General features: G+C 31.8%; 1 protein-coding gene across 4 annotated transcripts in view; it reads left to right on the top strand.

The window, feature by feature from the left end:
* The window catches only part of LOC128222502 (low-density lipoprotein receptor-related protein 2-like), a 588,217-nt gene that overhangs the window by 70,946 nt on the left and 501,648 nt on the right, over positions 1-15,623 (top strand). The gene's annotated exons all lie outside the window — the stretch shown is intronic.

The following is a 15,623-nucleotide window of genomic DNA, read 5'->3' as shown; positions in this document are numbered from 1 at the left end:
TAGACATTAAAGAGAAGCTAGGCAAACACGTTTCATTTTTCAAAAAGACCTCCAAACATATAACACCGTATATAATGCTTGAAATCATTTTTTAATAACAAGCACGCCCCTTTTAAACGTACATGTTTTCGTACCGATGTTTAAATACGTGTTGATCATTCCTGATTTTAGAATGAATTGTATAGCTGTCTTGCGCGCCGTTTCTTCGTCTGACGTTGAAATATTCTGATTGACATAAGTTGCTGTCATGTAATTATATCATGCGTTTTATTGTGTATAATGACGTCAACTGTTCGAAATTCCACTTGATGACGTCATAAAAACGTCGCCTCCAAATAACTTGACGTTTTCCCGGAAAAATTAACGTGAACATACGATGAGAACACTTTGATGAACATTCATGAATTACTATCGGTTGCATTTTTAGGCTGCGTCAGTAACGTGTAACTATCCGTTTATTGAAAACAATGAATAAAACACTCAATTAAGCGATGCATTTTGAATTCACTAATTCATTATACACCGGTCTGTTGAAAGCTGAGCATTTTTCTAATGTGACGTCTAATAAAATATTTGTAAACAATGAATACGTTTAAGTGGGACAGTCCTCGTATGTACGTGTAAGAAACGAAAGCAATGCGATTACACACAGCTTATATGGTCGTATGTACGTGTACGGTTTTCGCCTGGTAAGTAGTATAAAGTATATGTTTCCAAAATATCATGACGCGAATTCGGCTCTACAATTACCATGCCTCCCTTGGCTTTTCATTTCATGCTTCTAGGTTACGGAATAAAAAAGTGGATTTGTTCATATTAAAACGTTGTCTATATTGGGAATATTAAGAGAAAAGGGATATGTTCAGGTAAACAGGTGGACAAAAAAAAAACAAATCTTTAGAAACGAGGTAAGAGTTTGGTCTGAAGGTGGACAAAACAGGGACTATTAAAAAGTGGATGTGTTCATAATAAAAAGTGGTATGAATATGGAATATTTATAGAAAAGGGACGTGTTCATGTTTAAAGGTAAACTATATATGGCCTTCTTTTAAACATTTGTAACATGACCCTTTTATAACCTGTCTTCTTTCTTCAGTTGTTTTCACAAGCGCTTCCAAACTTCGAAGAACTTTCTGTGGTATCCATGAATTGTCTCAAACAATCTACTCTAAATGTTGCTGGAGATATATTTATCATTTCTTTGTAATGCATATTGATTACTTCTTGTTTGTTTCCGAATCACTTCTTTAGTATTTCCACTGCAATAAGGTATTTATCGTTCGATAAGGCAAGTCCTTCAATTACACGCTGTGCCTCATCTTTTATTTTACTTTTGAGATAATTGAACTTTTCAATGTTTGACAGTTTTTCATTGTTATGTTCACTACACTCAAACGAGTCCAAAAGCTGTCCATTTGAGTTTATATCCGTTGAAGTAGCATATATAAAACTTCGGAAGTTTTATAGAAACACTTTTTTATATTAAATAAACTTTTGTTTTCTTGCATTTTTAATAGATCGAAATCAACAGATCCTTCTAGTTTTGGCTTCGCATCACTTTTATCGAATGTTTCATTGTCGTTTTCAAGAGATTTAGCACATTGTAACGCTTACGGCACTTAGTATATGAGCACTATCCTCCTCTAACACCGTTTCAGTTAATTGTGTGTCTTCGTTCCCTATGGTTTCGGTGAACTTACACATGTGTAATTCCAACTTGTTTGTGTAATAGACTTTCACCTTTGTTTTACTAATCCACACTATTTTGCAAAACAATCACTTTTATAAATTCGTTTTGCTTCTTATGCTTCCGGTTGTTGTTATTAGTCCCGGATTCCGGCACCATTCAATGTGGCGAATTTTCTTTTTAACTTATTCATTTGGCCCCAGATTTCGCAGTTTTCTGTCTTATATTTGTCATCGTTTGCGACCAAATGCTCAATTAAAGAATGTCTGTTTTCAATACAGCTCAGGCTTTTTATCATATGGACTTTAGTCAAATTATTATTCACGGATAACACGTGATCGTTTCCGCCATATCTGAAAGGCAACGGGACGGTTTGGATATTCACATGCGACCCAAGGACATTAGGCCGGACTAAGTTCGGTTACCTACAAAAAAATCTTTTTGGAATATGAGTGAAAATCAGTCCATTTCTTTCAACTTCATTTAAAACTGTCGTTATCTCTTCAAATTCAGTCTGATTTTACTGGAGTTTCAATCTTTAGTGCAAAACGTCTTGTTAATTGGTCACGTTAATGTGCATTGCTGTCATTCCCAATTATGGTCTGTCTCTTTCCCTTTAACACAGGCTATATTTGAGTATGAATTGTAAACTTAATAAATCACACGTGATATTTTTCGCCATATTCAAAAAGGTGATCGGGACATTTTTGGAAATTCCAATGAGACGGCCGGTCTATGTTTCCTCGAAAAAACTTTTTATAGTTGGAATATTTAAAATAAGTCTATCGCAATGGAATTATGTAATGAAAATTTGTTCAACGCCGCTTTATGGATGCCTTTTTCACAATAGGTGTGTCTTTTGTGTGTTTTTTAAATCGAAATATATATAACCATACGTGATCGTTTTTGAGGAAAAATACTTTGCCTAATACAATGTAGTTCAAAAGTTGGGAGAACAAAATAAAACAGTCCCTGGCAGGAATGAGAAACAAAGACAATAATAGGTCAAATTTATCCGATGATCGTTGAACCTTTAACAGTATAATGTAATATTTAAACTATAAATTGAATTATTATTAGAGTTGTAGCATAAAAACAACACCAATCATTTTTATTTAGTTGCATGCACATTGGAACAAAATACACTGTTTTTTAGGCTATAAAGGATTACAAACAGTGTTGCTAACATCGAATAGTAATAAAAAAGATACCTGCATTATAAGCATTAATATATAAAGATACAAGAACACGTGCATCTAAAAGTTTATGTTGCTCTACTGGGCTATGCATCAGCAACGAGTTCGTATATAATGGCATCTCATTAGCTGCGATGATGGATGATGGAAGTTATGAGGAATAACGATACCTTTTTATAATGTAATTATAGTGATTAAGTTGTAAAAACCGCCTTGGTTAAAATGGCTCATAGCATCGTTATTGCACTTTGCATAAAACTAGTACCGACTGTATTCATGAACACAATAACTTAGCTAAAAACAATTCTCTAAATCTAACATAATTTGCCTTTAATAGTGCTTAGTTTATTCCTATTATCGGGCGACATTAAGTCTAACCAAGGACAAAATGATGATCAGACGATAAGCTTTTTAAATCTGCAGCGCAATATCAGAATAATGCGATCAAAATTAGACTACATCAAAGATCAGCTTTAAAAACTTGGAAAGTTTATGTTTTGCGTAGAAACATCGTTCTCCTGATATTAATGATGCTAGTGTCATATTAAAGAATATGAAAAAGTGAACATTAATTTGATGTAAAAATTCCCATTTATTTGTTAAAATCCTGACTTCTAGGAGAAAATTATATATTTATAAGTATGGAGCCCGGGTAAATATATATGATATGTTTTGTTAAAATCTGTCGTTCCAGGCATTTGTTGTTCCATACATTTATTTTATATATAATAATGAGTTGAAATATGTTGTTCCATACATATATTTTAAATATCATATCGTTTTGCAATATTATTTTCATATATATGTGTGATATGCACATGTGTAATATAACAATGTCACAACACATGTTTGTAGGCAACTAAATTGGAAGCATTTTAATGATATCATAAAGTAGTTCATTTCCCATCTTAACAGAAGAGGAAAAGGTGATATCATGATTTAATAAATAGAATCATTCTCTAATGTTCGTCATTTCTGCTATTTGACCAGGTAATAACGCCATAAATATTCTACAAATTATGATGTGATGTCATCTAACTAGGCATGACGACACAATTCAAAATAATGCAATATTCATTAAAAGTTTATTGTTTATGTTGTTGTTTTCACACAAACTATTAGCGGAATTAAAACGATCGGATAAATAATTTGTTTTAATGATTCCGGGTACTACATTAATGAAATGCGTGTTGCGCAGGAAATGGTATTGCTTTGTCAGTTAATGGTATTTGGCCAATTATTAACGCAGATGACCCAAGAAATTGCAGATGTTTTAACAATAAACACTTTAAAAGAGAAACACGTATGCTGTTTGAGTGCAGCATAATGAGATAACGTCGTATGTATTTTAGAGCACTTTTTCACAAATGAGAAATTTCCGCAAAAAAGGTTGTGCCTTACACATTTCGACATCATGCATTTCTGTCACTAACTTCGTCATAAAAAAATCATTTTGTATCAATTTTAATAAAGATTTCGTTGCTCGTTTTAATTATTTTTTATGTGTGTTGATATAGTTTGGTTCGATTTAAATTTAGTAAACTTTTTTATTCAAAGTGGCGTTTTTCAAGACTAGCACAATATGTACTATTTTTTTCATTATATTCTACATGTTGTGCATTTGACCTCAATATCATTCCGTTAACTTTTTCTGTAGTTTTTATATCTAAATCTTGTTTAAGAACACTTGTTTCTTCTATCTGCTTGTAATTCATACTTAAGTGTGTATTTTTTGTAGTTTATTGACTCATCCGTTTAAATCGTTTTCTTTTTTTAGTTTTTACTTTTAGCATTAGTTGAATATTTGATTATAATGTATCAATATCATTACGTATTTCTGTAGTTATTATAATAACTAATTCTTGTTTAAGAACACTTATATCTTCTGATTGCAATTATTACTTGAGTGTGAGTTTTATTGTAGTATTTTGATTATTCCGAATAAATCGTTTTCATTTCTTACTATTTCTTTTTTAGTATTAGTTGAATGTTTGATTAAAATATTTCTTATAGTCTTTTTGACAGTTCACATAGTATATTTGGGTTACATTAACTGTTTATTTCTATGATTTGAAAGTAACCTGGTCCCCTTATATGCTCATGTTTGTTAACATTTAGTATTACTGTTGAATGGTCTGTTTCAAATCCTAGATTAATACTACTTTTAGGTATTGTATTGCGTAAGTAATCAGAAATGAGAAAATAATCCAGACGAGAGAATATGACTGCTTTTGTATAAGAATGCCAAGTATATTGATGTAAATTTGGATTGTTTTCACGCCAAATATCAATAAAATTATAATTAGATAGTGTTCCAGGACATTTTTTTGGTATCTGTCTTTCCATCCTTCTTGTCAAGGAATCGTTAAGCACACTGTTGAAGTCACCTCCAGGTATTATATTTTGTTCATTATTGTCAGCTACAAACATTTCTAATATGTCGAATAACGTTGTTTTGTCATCATTTGGTCCATAAACATCAACAAAATATCTTTATAATTAATTTGTATGTCTTAGGTAATTAGTCGACCAGCTACTAGCTCATAACAATTGAAGCTTTTAACATTCGATTCTTTATTTACAAGTAAGGCAACGCCTTCTTTATTAGATTTATTCCAACTACAATATGTAAAACCTTTCCACTCTACTTTTTATAGATAGACTTGTTGAATGGGTTTTTTGTACGAACATTTTATCATAATTTTAAGACTCTAGATATTTAAATACTAGAAGGCGTTTTTGCGTATTGCCGAGTCCTTTAGTGTTTAAAGAACAGAACGTGATACTCATTATTTGAGGATTAATAAAAGTGTTATATTTTCCTAGGAATTGACCAGTTATCTCTCAAAATTATACGTTTTAAAAAAACTGTCGCATTAATACTATATTTGCCAGTGAAGAAAAATAATTTAATAAATGGCTTTGTCAAGCGTATGAGTAAAATGTAATTTTTTGTGACAGGCAGATAATTTGCAAAGTAATGTATTTTATGTCTTTGAAATTATGCATGAGCATCATTGCAATATAATTTTACCAACATTTAGTATAAAAACATGTTATCAATAATTCTATGTTTGAGCGCGATTGTAAAAACGTATCATTATTTTTCAGATATTCAAAGAGATAAATACCAATAAATACATACAGCAATCGTCAAATGAACAGTAATGTATTTCACAATAACTTCTCATTTCGTACAAGTAAAACATTAATTGAACAATCGTTGAATTCCATCTGAAAAGTAGTTTGCTGATGTAATTGAACAAAACGCTTCAAAACAGTTTAAAACGTATCAAGATATAATTAAGTTAAAAAGGGTTAAACGACTTCCAAAACTACCAAAATATAACAATCCTTTGCGTGTCAACATGCTCTAGCACAATTTACCAGTCACTAAGTATCCAAAGATAATCTATACATTTTTTTTATTTTGCAAGTACATAACTGAACATGGTTAAATTGTCTAATGAGTTACTTTAATAATATCGTAGTCATTATTAAGAATGTATGACTTATGCGACTGGTCATATTTATTGTACATCATATTTCACTATTCATCATGGCTCCTAGCAACTAGACTGTAATGCACTTATATATAGTTTTAAAGTATGCATTCTAATCGTACATCTCTTTAGTAAACATATCATATTAATAAGTATCAGTATATGGCAGAAAAGAACTTGATAAAACAAATTCATTTATCAGGGTTACTCAATTTACGGGTATAAATCTTACTTCTAAACAGTTACTGAAAAAACAACAAAATAAAAATTAGAAAGGTAAGGATATCCAAAGTTATTGTATTAAATAAAGAAATGTATATAAGTCAAATCTCCGGCATGACCATGGGTTCTAAAAGAAATAGAAATTTGAATATTTTTATTTTATGGTATAATAACACCATTGACAATTTTCGCTGCAAATCTATGACTAAAAATATTAATCATTCAGAGCATTTAAAATGACCCAGATATTGGTATTCTTAACATATTTGGATTGAGCTACGAAATGGAAATGGAACCTTATTTTTTTATGTGCAACAAATTAAGAAATTACATTAACAATGCCATAATATGAATTAAAGACAGTTTGGTGCAGACAAGCATTTATTCTTTTGTATTTTACTAATCATAAATCCAGCTCCATCGAGCGATATTGGCCTTCATGCATGCTTGTAATAAATGGAATAAACAGAGATAAAAATGCCAATAATGATATGTTACCATTTGTAAATAACACTTAAGTTTTTTTCCAAACTTCTTCCTTTAAGCGATGGTTATTAGCGCATCATTTTCTCGACAATTTTGACAATGTGTTTAACACCGATAGCAACTGATTCGTGGAAAATATGTTAAAATAACAGTTAAAGACGTGTGTACCTTAACGATCAAAACGTTAATAATTAAAACTATAGTGTATAATTACAACTATATTAATCGTTATATTTCTCTGAGACAATATGTTTGATCTACACGTATTTCACAGTTCTACGACTATGAACGTTCATAAAGTGCCTAACAATTGTTATATATTGTTACACTTAGTGTACACGTGTTTTATCATATACCTTCAATATGAACACATTTAGTACTTTGATTTTAAATACTTTAATAATCGCTACATATTAATAAATAGAGGGTATTTGTTTAATTCAGTGTAAGATCGTATTTTATTTCACAAGTGTCATAAAAAAAAAACATATTTTCAATTTTTTTGTTTCTTTTATGCTTATTTTCGGAGTTTAATTAGTTTTTTTTAAATTTATTTCTTAATTACCCCCTTCTTTGAAAAGGCTGTTATTTACGCCGCAACCCGTGGACACATATATTCCAAAAAATAACGAAAACACTTTTATTTTAGGTGGGGCATAAATACATAACCAAATTACTAAGCCGCTATTTAATGAATAAAATTTTGGAAGGTCAAATGTTTTAGCAAAACAAATGCGGATATTCATTAGATTTTAATCTTTCTTCTAAGTTTAAGACTGCATGTGTTTCATAGTAAATGAACATTCAATCATCTTACTGTCAGAGACCAGTCTGTTTCGCTTGTAAACAGGTTTGTTTCCCAGGTAAAGTGTGAATGCCACGCTAGTTTGTTGACAAATTTTGAGGTGTGGGTGGGGTAAAAAATATCGGATTAACTGTTAATTGTTGTGTGAATTTTCCGGGAAGCTTATTTTACGTATTACAACGGCAAACAGTTCAAAATACATTTGAAAGATGATATAACATTCTATTTATGTTCGGACAGTTGTTTTTGTCTGTAATTTGTTTGGTATGGAAGCAAATGTTCGAACATACAGCTTCAAGATCAAGAAAATGTTTAAAAAATGGGATAACCGGTAATAAATTGTAAGTTGTTAATTTCCAATTATATATATATTTAAATTTATAAAACATTTCTTCAATTATTAAACACTTCGTTTGCTAACATTTACTGCTTCAAAATGAAGTGTTCTGTTTTGATAAAGGCAAGTAACTACAAAGGAATTTAAAAGTAGTTCTGAAAGTTGATATTTTCACTCCTTATTTTGCAGTGAGTATATAAAATTGATATTTTCAGTGTTGTTATTTCACTGTTAAATCCCCATATTTCACCGAAAAGCATGAAAGAAAACAGAATCATGAATTCACATACATGCACGTGTAAATTTCAAGACATTTTAACTTTTCACAATAATAATTTGGCAGGGACGTATTGCTCGTTATTTCAAAATCAGACAGGAAGATATCGAATTATCCGTTCTTATGCGTATGTGTTGCTGTTTTTGTTCTTTTTAAAGTAATTTAACAATGTAAATAGCATCAGTTTGTCTGGCCGTAATCAACCCAGTGACAGTGATTTGTCAAATTCATCAAATTAAGAGCATTTAACGCGTAAACAATATAGTTCAACATTTTATCTACAAACTAGTATTACATTCAAATTTAAGTATGAAACCAAGACTAGACCTTTAAATAGTGTAATTGTCAGTGAAAAGTTAAGACAATATCATTTTGGCCATGAATGATTAAGAATAATAATACTAACTCCACAATTAGAATTATAAAATGTAACATATGAATGAGAGGCAATTATAAGTTCAGACACCTGTGCATTTATCGAATAAAAGAAATATTAGAAGTGCTCATGTTAAAAGGTTGACAAAATAAAGAATATCAAAAGACGAGGGATGTTTTTTTGAAGGAGAGCCAAACAGGGAATATTTAAACAAGTGGGTGTGTTCATGTTTAAATTTTGTCCAAATGGGGAATATTTAGAGAAAATAAATGGATTCATGTTAATAGTTGAACTTAAAGGGGAATAGTAAGAGACGGTGGATGTGTTCATGTTAAAATGTGGACTAGGTTTGGAATAACAAGAGACAGCGGATGTGGTCATGTTAATTAAATGTTGGCGAACTAGGGAATATTTAGAGACAGTAGATGTTTTTATGTTGAAAATGGACTAAATAGAGAATAGTAAGTTGAAAATGGATGCGTTCATTTTAAAATGTGGGATAGATAGGAGATACAAGGAGACATAATATGTATTCATGTTGAAGGTGGTTCAAATCAGAACTATCCAGAAAGAGTATAGAAAGAGTATATACAGTAGATTTAATCGTGTTGAAGGTGGGTGAATACAGAAAAGTAAAAGACAGTGGACCTGATCATGTCAAAAGGTTGGCTGGGTAGGGAATATAAAGGTATAGTAGATATGTTCATGTTGAAGGTGGGCTAAATAGGGAATGCAAACAGGCATAGTACGTTAAAAGATGGGCTGAATCAAGAACACAAGAGGCAGTGGGGTGTGTTCATGTTTCTGTGGGACTAGATAGGGAATATGAAGAAACTGAGGATTCGTTCATTTTGAAAGGTGAACCACTTATGTAATATTAAGAGATGTTGAAGTCGAACTAGATAGGGACTTTGTAGAAACAATTGATGTGTTTGTGTTTAAGCTGGACTAGATAGGAAATATTTAGAGACATAGGATGTCGTATTTATGTAAGCATTCAATTATTAATATAATGTGTATTTGAAGATATTTCGGTGGTCTAAGAACGTCTCGGCTACGGCTTTATATATATTTCAATGTAGCATAGCAATTTTAGTAACATACGCGAATGTTTATAGTTACAGTTCAAATTGCATGTCCGAAAGGTGAGTATGCAGTGTTTCTGATGCCATTATACAACGTCAGTGCAAAACGTAAACATCATACCGTACTAATGTTTAATTATGATAAGTTAGAATAATGTTTTGGAATTTTTGGTGCTTTTTATCAAATGATGTCAATCTACGGGAGCATTGTACCACAAATCTGTAAACTTACTCTAAGTGACCTTTAGCTATGATATATCATAAGTAACATGAGTGTGACTTTGAAATAAATTAATATGTGTATTTAGATACATTTTAATGTTCATTATGTGCAAGGAAAGCCTGAGGGGAGTATAACTACAGATTAAATATTTACTTGTAATCATATTTCTATACAATCATTAGAATTCATATTACCCTAGTATTTTGTTGAGAATAAACTTGACGTTCATATTGTATTACACGCAAGGAGTTATGCCGTCGTTGTTTACCTCAATATTTCGCTCCGATTGTACAAGCACGACCTCATTTAACCGTTTGTTGTCAGTTACACTTCTTTAAGAAAAAAATCAAAATTGTAGAAGTTACTGTTATTTTTAATAGCAATGAATAATAGGACACGGTTGTATCATCAATGAATAATTTTATATGAATAAAATAGGGTTTTTAGTACTGCGTTTTGATCCGGGAGGTTGTATTCGACTCGAGTGGATTTTTGCCGATTCGCATTTTATGAGGCGCAAGCTGAGTGAAATCAAAATGGCAAAAATCCACGAGAATACCATTTTATTATATACGTTACTCGTTTAAATGACTTAAAAGCCACATGTTTTCATAATAAATGTCATTTTAACGACGCACTATTTTGTTTTATCATGTCATTTTAACATCGCGCAACGATACTTGTTATGACGTGACGTCACATCAGTGGAATACGGCCGAACTGCAATGGAGTGGAATACGGACTACCGTATTTTGCGATATGTATGTGGATCTATGATGGTTATATAATAAATGTAATATAAGAATTGATCGCTTTTTTCTTGCGTTTATGCTGAGTGTATGAAAGCAGAAGTGCAAGAGCGCGAATGACCAAGAACCGCTAAACGCATGAAAATAATGCGATCAATCCTAAAGTATACCCCAACGAAACAAAATCACGTTGTTGATTTTCGTTAGATATTGATAACCTTAATATATTTGTATCGTAACCTGATGAGAAGATTTAATAAGAGAGAAATGTGAACGAAATATTGAAAGGTACGCATGAGTATTCAGGGCACATTTTCAGTCAGAAATGGAAAGAACATGGCCTTAGCATACAGTGTGGAGTTAACCCTTGAGATTTAGGCATATTTTATTAAACAGTTTACTAGATGACTTTTGAACCATGTAACAATATTTGCGCTAAAATGCTTTACCATTTTTAAATACCTGTCATACCATTTCTTGCGACTTCATTTGAAAAGTGTCGTTTTCTTTCAAATTCAGCAGAAGTTTCACGTTTAAGAACTTAACTTCTTATTAATAGGTATCAGAAATGCTTCGCAGTGTTCTGTCAGATGTTGTTATTGTGTCCGACGAAATCCCCAATTCTCCTCCTTATCTGGATTGAGAAATCGCAATGGAATCCTGGTCTAAAAATGTACTGAAAACTTTTTTTGCATTGAAGATTTTTCCGGTTTATTTCGTGTTTTTTTCTTGTTTTCGACTTCGAACATTCAGACCATTGTTTTTAACTTCATTTTATATGTGTTGTTTATTTCTTCAACTTTGGTTTGATTTTAATTAAGGTTAACTGTTTAAGCAAAATGTCTTGTTAATTTGTCTCGTAAATGCACATTACAGCAGATTTCGAGTTATTTTTTATCGTCTACGACAAGATTCCCATTTGTGTGTGTCTGTTTTTTCTCAGCTCAGGGATTTTTACAGTGAACTGTATTGCTGATCAGCGCGCCGCTACTTGCCATTTTCTGATGAACATAAGTTGCTGTCATGTTTTAGTAGCAAGCGTTTCTTTGTGAAGAATGACGTCAACTGTTCGAAATTCAAAGTCATCACGTCATAATAACTTTGCCTCAAAATGATTTGACGTTTACCCGAGAAATTTAACGTAAACATACGATTAAACACATCAATCAACATGCATGAATCCGTTGCATTTTTAGGAGGCGTCGGTAACGTGTATCCGTCTATTGAAAACAATGAATTTAACACTTAATTAAAATATTTTTTTTTAAATTATCTTCTTGGTTACACAAAGATATATTAACAAGCAGAATATTTTTCTAATGTGACGTCTAATAAAATATTTATACACAAACAATACGTTTCAGTGGGACAGCCCTCGTATGTATGTGTAAGAAACTAAAGCAATGCGATACCACGCAGGTTCTATGATCCTATGTACGCGTAAGAAACCTTAGCAATGCGATAACACACAGGTTCTATGATCCTAAGTACGCGTAAGAAACCTAAGCAATGCGATAACACGCAGGTTCTATGATCCTATGTTCGCGTAAGAAACCTAAGCAATGCGATAACACGCAGGTTCTATGATCCTATGTTCGCGTAAGAAACCCAAGCAATGCGATAACACGCAGGTTCTATGATCCTAAGTACGCGTAAGAAACCTAAGCAATTCAATTACACGCAGGTTCTTTGATCCTATGTTCGCGTAAGAAACACAAGCAATGCGATAACACGCAGGTTCTATGATCCTATATTCGCGTAAGAAACCCAAGCAATGCGATAACACGCAGGTTCTATGATCCTATGTTCGCGTAAGAAACCCAAGCAATGCGATTACACGCAGGTTCTTTGATCCTATGTACGCGTAAGAAACCTAAGCAATGCGAATACACGCAGCTTTATTGTTTGTCATTAAAATGTCTTTAATTATTGGCCTATTGTGTTCTTCTTTGTTTTTTTTTATCTGATATTTTAATTTAGCTGAAATAAGTTGTTATTGAAAAAAGTTGCGGATTAAGTTTGACTGTATTGTATTTAAGTGTCTTTTCTTTCGCATGGATATCTCACGAGGAATTGTTTTTCATGCATAACATCCACGGTGACGTTGAACAATGACGTCATGAAAAGATGTTAAACCATGATTACAACCGTTAATGAATAGTCTCAAAACTGAAAACGATTCTAAAAAACTAACAATACCATCTTCGATGATTTTTGATAAGGCAACACAACATAATATATGTGTAATCCAGTGTCATCCTTAGTCCTAGAAAGAATGATTCTTACGTTAACAATGGGACCAATGGTCACAGACGTAAACATTAAATCACTGATAAATAATTTGCATGCTATAATCATGTTAAAGAATATAAAAAATGAACATGAATTAGGAGTTAAAAGTCCTATTTCTCTGTTAAAATCCTGACTTCTATGATGTACTTTCCAATTTATAATTATGAAACACGAGTATAAATATTATATATGTTGTTGTTAAAACATGTTTTTCCAGGCATATAAATTTATTTAATATCGTATTAAAAATGTTAGACGGCACGGTCTCTGCCAATTGCAAACTCTATTTAAGAAATTGATTGGATTTAGCTATCGGATACGGGACAATGCAAATATATTATATCTATATATATATATATATAATCGTGTGAAAGACCATCTTACATACCGCAGCTCTTTCTGGTGACGGTAAATGATACCCTTATAATCTACGAAACAGTAAAAACCATTGACTCTTCATATCAGATTAAAATATTCAGTCTTTTAGCAATTTTCCCGCCATATCATTGTAGAATAGCTCGATATAGTAACACGACACTCGCCTCCACTCTCTTCTTTAAAGCGCATTTTACTACTAATATTTTAAGGACCTGATTTTCCAACTTAAGTTGTCATTGAAGAACACCGCTAGTCGGTGTATCATCCAGGTATAGGAATTTACTGCTGTGTTTTAAATTCAGACCTATTTAATAATCACCATAGATATAAGAAAGCAGGTTGTGTTTCATGACACTTTTCTGTGTTTTCATTGTTACCTCAAACATATATCGTATAAATGAATAGTCATGTAATAACATTAAATTCAATTAAAAAAATATATATTTAGTTTTGTTTATAACGATCATTATCCGTTCAATCAAATTTCAAAATCGGACTTATCCATGTATAGACGTGTAAGTCGCCATTACGAAAACGAAATTCCACATTGACAGGTGTAGCCATTTTACGAATACTAACATACAAGGCTGTATGATTCGTCAGTCTTACATTTCTGTACGTTAGGCGTGATAAAATGTTCATAGCACTCTATGTATGTTTGTGAGATTTAACATAACCATACATTCTTCCCTAAAACGTAAATAGTACAAACTTCGTCATTTCATTTTGAAAAGTGGATGAGTTCATTCAAAATAGATAATATATAAAGTGGATGTGCTTATGATACATAGTAGACTAAATAGGGAACATTTCGAAACAATGGATACATTAATGTTAAAAGGTGGGCAAAATGGGAAATATTTCAAAACGAGAGAATTCATTAATTTGAGCGTAGACTAAACAGGTAATATTAAAAAGTGGATATGTTCATATTAAAACGTGGTTTATATAGGAAATATTAAGAGAAAAGGAAAGTGTTCAGGTAAACAGGTGGACAAAAAAATCTTTAAAAACGAGGGAAGAGTTTAGTTTGAAGGTGGACAAAACAGGGACTATTAACAAGTGGATTTGTTTATATTAAAAGGTGGTCTGAATATGGAATATTTATAGAAAAGGGACGTGTACATGTTTAAAGGTAAACTAAATATGGAATTGTTAAATATGGTGAATATGTTTCATGTTAAAATGTGGACTAGGTAATGAAAACTATGAGGCAGAATATAGTGTTCATGTTGAAGTTGGGCGATATAGGGAATAGTAAAAAAGCAGTGAATGCGTTCATGTTAAAAAATGTTTAAGTTACACAAAATAGGTAATAGTTAAAGTCATTTGGTGTATTTATGTTAAAGGTGGGCTAGGTTGGAATATTTAGAGACAGTAGGTATGTTCATGTTGTAGGTGGATTGGATAGCGAATATTTCGTGACAGTGGATGAGTAAATAGTTATGGTTCACTAGATAGGGAATATTAAGAGACATGTGTATTCAAATGTTAAAAGTTGACTAGATAGGCATTAAATGTGTTCATGTATAAAGTTGGATTTAAAAAGTAATATGTAGAAACACTTAGCATACACATGTTAAAAGGCAAACTGAATGGAAAATGTTGAGAGACAGTTGATTTGTTCATGTTGGGCTAGATAGGGAATATTGAAAGCCTCGGATGGATTCATGTAAATAGATGTATAAAATTTGGATTGTTTAGACACGGTATAAATTGACTTGTTAAAAGGACGACAATATATTAAGATACAGTGGATACGTTACACTTGAAAGTTGGCTTTCTAGGGAATATTAAGGGATTATGTTGAAAGTGGATTCATATGCAACATTAAGAGACAGGGGATTTGTTCATGGTAAGGTTTGACTTGAACAAGGAAATTAAACAAACATCTGATGTTTATATTTATGGCCGACCAGATAGACAATATTAACAGGCAATAGATGAGTTTATGCTACAGGTGTACTGGATAGGAAATATTTAGAGCCTTGGATGTGTTCATGTTAA

The sequence above is a fragment of the Mya arenaria genome, chromosome 16 (assembly GCF_026914265.1).
Source record: "Mya arenaria isolate MELC-2E11 chromosome 16, ASM2691426v1".
Classification (NCBI taxonomy): Eukaryota; Metazoa; Mollusca; class Bivalvia; order Myida; family Myidae; genus Mya; species Mya arenaria.
This window is presented reverse-complemented; position numbering and strand designations above follow the sequence as displayed.